The following is a 6,354-nucleotide window of genomic DNA, read 5'->3' on the forward strand; positions in this document are numbered from 1 at the left end:
CGCACGTTAAAGATCCTGTGATCCATGTCAGCGTTCGGTGGATTATGGAAACAAGAACATACCCAGCATGCACACCCCCGAAAACGGAGTATGGCTGCCTACGTGGCGGGGTAAAAACGGTCATGCATGTAAAAGCCCACTCTTGTACATACGAGTGAACGTGAGAGTTGCAGCCCACGAACGAAGAAGAAGTATCCACTGCTTGTACGGCTTGGCACAGAAAGGTTGGGCCGTATCCTTCCATTCCATCGGTTCAACCTTTCCCAACCTGTCAGGTAGCTGTTCATGCTTGGGTGGAGTCATGAAACAATTGGGAGTAAAGGGCCTTCCACAAGGGCACAACACCTGTGGAGTGATGGCCTAGAGGTAACGCGTCCGCCTAGGAAGCGAAAGAATCTGAGCGCGCTGGTTCGAATAACGGCTCAGCCGCCGATATTTTCTCCCTCTCCACTGACCTTGAGTGGTGGTCTGGACGCTAGTCATTCGGATGAGACGATAAACCGAGGTCCCGTGTGCAGTATGCACTTAGAGCACGTAAAAGAACCCACGGCAACAAAAGGGTTGTTCCTAGCAAACTTATGTAGAAAAATCCACTGCGATAGGAAAAACAAATAAAACTGTACGCTGGAAAAAGTAAAAAAAAAAAAGGGTGGCGCTGTACTGTAGCGATGCGCTCTCCCTGAGGAGAGCAGCCCGAATTTCACACACAGAAATCTGTTTTGATAAAACTGAGAAATGCAAATATAAATACCACGCCGATTCGGAGCCTCGAACCCTCATCACTGCTCAACACTGGATCAGAAATCAAACGCCAGACTGATTCTATCACAGTGCCAGATAACAGAGAGCTGGTCATCGCTAATCAGGCTTCAATACTCTGAAAGCCTGATTATGTTCTCACATATACATCAGCATGTATACAACAGAAAATGAATTATTACACTGTGCAGTAAAACACCTATCAGAATACAACATCCTGCAAGACGATTTATGCTTTCGCTGCTATATACCGCTTCGTGACTCATGACTTGTTTCATTGTCTAAATCAGCCCACGAAGTTGTATTGGATTGTATCACATTGATGCGATAAAGGCTTTGTCACTTCAGCGACAGCCCGTACTGAACCAAAGGCTGTCAACATCTCATCACAGGCACAAATGTTTCTTGAAGAGGATGTGTAACAGCCGACCATGAAGAGTAAAATCATCCATTGTCATTGTCATCATCCCCAAAAGCACAAGGAACGAAAAACTGCAAAAGCGATCCTCGCAAGGAAGGATTCGATAAACTTCAAATTAAGTCCTTTACTTTGATCTCAAAAACGTCTTTGGCCTATTGAACTGTTTTATCCATGCATCTACTTGAGTGTTCTGACTGTGTGTGAACGTTACAATGTTAAGAAAAAAATGAAGTACAAAAGAAAGACCGACCCATTAGAAGGTGACATAAAGGACATAAAGTGCAACCAGCAATAACACCTGGAGCCAGGGGTGGGGGGGGGACAGACAAACAAACAAACAAAGAGCACTGAAGCTATAAATCTTTCACAAAACTGGATTCTCGAACAGCTGCGCCAACATAAACAATCACAACAACAGCATCCACAAGCATACCAAAACACGTACAACCAAACAAATATTTTCCCGATACTCAGCCTCGCGCACAAATTGCTTGTGCTTCTGATATCTTCAGCCATCTAGTCTCATCACAATCATCAACAGTAAATGTAACACAACAACAAATCGAATTTCAAATATTTTCGTGTCAAGATTTATCCTCTGCGTACCTTTCATTGTGCATAATCATGAGTGCATGCACAACATAAACACAGGAGATATGTATGCATAATGTATATATATATATATATATGTGTGTGTGTGTGTGTGTGTGTGTGTGTGTGTGTGTGTGTGTGTGTGTGTGTGTGTAACACAAAAACAATCACTTGTTCCGAAACACAGGGGATGTGGCACACCTAACAAAGAACTTTTCCTTCGTTCGTGGGCTGCAACTTCCACGTTCACTCATATGTATACGAGTGAGCTTTTACATGTGTGACCGTTTTTACCCCGCCATGTAGGCAGTCATACTCCGTTTTCGGGAGTTGAACACAAAACGATCACAAAATTAATGCCAGAGAAAGTAAGCGGAAAAGACGACGAACAACAAGAACACGAAGACCAAGGACGAGAGGACCAGCCATAGTGGTTTACATCAAGGACTGACGGCTGGCAGGACGCACGTTTGTTCAACCCCTGCCAGCAACAGGCTAATTAATGAAAGGGAGAGTACTGTCCCGAATGAGAGAACTGCCATGTATAAGCGTACTGCCCCGTTGCAGTCTCAAACCTATTAATAGCCAAGCGGCACTGAGCCTCATTTAAATCTTCATCTTTCATTAAACAAGACAGAAAACTAACGTTCCAATGTCCGAGGCACTTCAGGTTCTGCTTTGTGCGGGGCAGGTTAGTGCGTGTGTCGCCTTTTAAAAGTCAGCAAACGTGTCAGCCTTTTCCCTTTTAAAGATAATACAGTATTCTTGTATCCTGTATCTTGCTCTTGTGGTCGGTGACCTCTCCTCACTCAGTCAGACTAAAAGAGTAATCGATTATTGTGAGGATCAGGATTGATACGTCGCAGGGGGCCAATAGGGCCATCGTCGCAACGGGACTTGGGAGAGCGCATGGGAAAAAAAAAACTATTGTCAATGATGGAAAACAGCAGCCGGCAGGGAACTTTGGATGGCCGCTTTGCATGAATGTTGTCGTTACTGTGTGACTTGGAAGGCGGTGTCCAGCGAATGTACAGTAGTAGTAGTAGTAGTAAAAGCAATGGATAGTAGTAGTAGTAGTAGTAGTAGTAGTAGTAGTAGTAGTAGTAGTAGTAGTAGTAAAAGCAACGGCAGCAGAAGAAGCAGAAGAGGAAGAAGACCAACGACAACAACAAAATCAATAACACGACAACACTGAAGATTCGGGAATTATGTTTGCCACCACTTCCAAAAGTGTGTGTGTGTGTGTGTGTGTGTGTGTGTGTGTGTGTGTGTGTGTGTGTGTGTGTGTGTGTGTGTGTGTGTGTTTTGTTTGTTTGCGTTTGTTTTGTTCTTTTTTGTGTTTTTTGTTTTGTTGTTGTTGTTGTTTTGAATCGCCAAAAGTGAACACAAGAAAATAAAAACATTACATACACAACGATGTTAAATCCCTCCAAATGGAGTTCGCCCACCAAATCTGTCAGGAAAGAAGGATCACGCACCAGCGCACGTGAATACATTTTAGCCCACGCACACAGAAACGAAAACAACAGCTTCCGCTGCGCAACGGAAATACCGGTATCCAATGACAAACACCTCAACAACAACGACGGCGATAATGATGACGGCTTGAGTTCAAATACAAGCAGCCAAAAGCCAACAACAGCATCAATGCAGATAACAGCTGCGATAAGAGAAGCAGCAACAGTAACAGCAACAAGAATAACATATTTTTAACTTGACAAAATGTCAACAATAACCCACAAAGACAAAAATAAAAGAACACCATAACATCAAAATTACCTGTAATCACAACAGCACATTTTACGAAACCATCAAAGACGCGAATCCAACCAAAGTTTAAAGACAACAACAACAACAGTAACGACACTAACAGATGAGAGGGGGGGGGGGGGGACATGGGACATGATAAGTCACTACTGTCATCATAATCAGAGATAAACTAATCACACCAGTAGCAACATTAAAAAAAATTGATAATGATAATTTAAAAAAAACATTGGTAACAATTACAACAGTTATCATCACTAGCTGTTCTTTTTTTTTCTTCATTACACACACACACACACACACACACACACACACACACACACACACACACACACACACACACATACCTGTTTCCACCGCTCCCTTCACCACCTTCTGTCTGTACCTGGCAGGTGACGGCATCTCCATGAAGGCACGTGGCGAGCTAGGACTGTGTGATGACTGTTCCCCGTGACACGGCCTGTCGTCCTGGGAGTCCGGCGGCACCTCACCCTGAACATCCTCCTGTCTGCCCACGGCAGCCTTCTGCCCAGCACCACCAGCATCTTCCAAGAACCCAGGAGACGTGTTGGGCCGCAGCGTGACGCCTGACTTCTTTTCGTTCTCACGGAGGACCATATTCGGAGACTCTGGAAAAGCTTTTGTCGCAGGTGAAGTGATTCCCTCGCGAACAGCCTTCGGAGACTCTAGAAAAGCTTTTGTTGCAGATGAAGTGACTCCCTCGCGAACAGCCTTCGGAGACTCTGGAAAAGCTTTTGTCGCAGGTGAAGCGACTCTCTCACGGACAACCTTCGGAGACTCCGAGAACGCTTTTGCCGCACTTGAAGAAGTTCGCTTCGGGGTGCTGAAAGGAGATCCAGTGCCGGGGTGATGCCGTGTGAACGTTCCAGGGATTTCAGGGTGAGCGAAGAACTCCACGGGAACTTTCTGGTCCGTGGGGATCTGTGTTTTCTTCTTGTCCGAGTGTCGCGGAGAGGAGTGAACGTCCACGGAGTATAACAGTTTTCCGTGTTTTTCTTTGCCTTCACGGGTTGGGCTTGGGCTTGGCTTGTCCGCACTTTGAGGGGTACGGAAATCTGTGCCTTCTGAGATACTGTTTTCCTGAAATGTTTCCATGTTTGTGTCATTGTCGTTGTTGATCATGTTCTTTTTGGTGAGAGTTTCCTCATTTTCTTCGTGATCTACCTGGTTCGTAATTGATAGTTTTCCTTTTGCAGTGATAGTTTTCATGATAAGATCTTCACGAAGAGATGTTGATGATGCGTTGTCCTCTTTGTTTTCAGACATGGTGGTGTCTGTCATGAAATCATTGAGTTTCTTGGAAATTTCTGTATTCTGAGCGTTAGTCCGCGTGGTTTCTGTGTCCCCAGGAGAGTGCAGCATAAAGGAAACAGGGGGCGGAGGCAGAACAGCAGCTCTCCCGGGCTCCACTGAAAGCCGACGTCTGGTCTCAGGGTTCAGAAGAATCCCAAAGTTTTCGCTGAGGAACAGATCTCCGGGTAAGGACCGTGTCTTGGGAACTGGTGATCTTTTCTCCGTCATCAGGCTCCGACTTAAGGACCTCAGCATCTTTTTGCCACATGGACCTTCTCTGCTCACCGCTTTGAGGTTTCTGAACAGCGTGAAACAGGTCAGGTTGTTGATGTTCCCTGCTGATGACTTTCTCCTTGACATGTTAAATCGATCAAAGGAAGATCGTCGCCCAGCACTGACTCTTTCCGGCAGCTCAGAGACAAGCTCTTGTTCCTTCCATCCATTGTCGGCCATCGTTTCCGACTTGGAACTCGCCACAACATTTTCCCGGTCTTCTGGGTTTTCTTGTTCTGTGCATTTAATTCCTCTTTCGATGACCTTTGGCGACCTCGCTTCCGACTGCTTTATAAAGGATGACACTGATACATCGGCATCTGACCTCTTCTTACTGACGTTAGGCGGTGAAGGAGGTGAGAGGCGACGGGAATTTATGTTTGGCGTGTTTGGGGGCACAGGATCAGTATCGTGCAATGTGGCCTTGGAAGGAGCATCCAGACTGAGGAATCTGGCTAATGGAAGGCGTTGTGGCGAACGCTTCTCATCCGGCGATATGGCAGAACTCCACCTCTGAAGTCCGGTCCTCCTGCAAATTGCCGGAGACACGAAAGCGCTGTTCAATGCTGCTGCCCGCTGACAGGATTCCAACTGGGTGGAGTTCATCATACTTTGGAAACATGCTTTGTCCGGGCGGCTTTTCTCTCCTTCTTTGATGGAGTCAGTTTCTCCGGAGTTTGATTCAAACCCGTGCAGTTCATTTTTCTCGTTCGGTGAATCTTCCGGTGCTTTTAACGCTTCTTCTGTTGATCTCAGATGGTGGGTTGAGTTCATGTCGTTTGCGAAAGTTGTGAGACGGGAAGCCATGTTTCATTCCAAACAGACCGCAGTTAGTAAGAAGAACTAAACTGATTTTCAGCAATGTCAGTTATGTTGAAACTATAACCGTTTGGACTGCAAAATGTTGTTATCTTTTACAGGCAGACAGACATCGGCTCTAGGGACAGCTGTTTAAAAGAAAGTCACTTCCACATCGGGTACATGAAATGGCTGTGAAGACAGGATCTGGATCTCTCAGGAGTGAGCATGAACCAGCAAGGTGGTTGTTGGCGATCTCTGGCCAGTCAGTCTCTGAAGCAGGCATTAAAATTCCTGACGAAGTTATGCTCCATGTCTTAAAGATGTGGGATACCTGTATATGTACCATCCATAGAATATAATGACGATAGGGAAGCTTCCGGTGTGTGTGTGTGTGTGTGTGTGTGTGTGTGTGTGTGTGTGTGTGTGTG

This window comes from Babylonia areolata, chromosome 1 (genome assembly GCF_041734735.1).
Source record: "Babylonia areolata isolate BAREFJ2019XMU chromosome 1, ASM4173473v1, whole genome shotgun sequence".
NCBI lineage: Eukaryota > Metazoa > Mollusca > Gastropoda > Neogastropoda > Buccinidae > Babylonia > Babylonia areolata.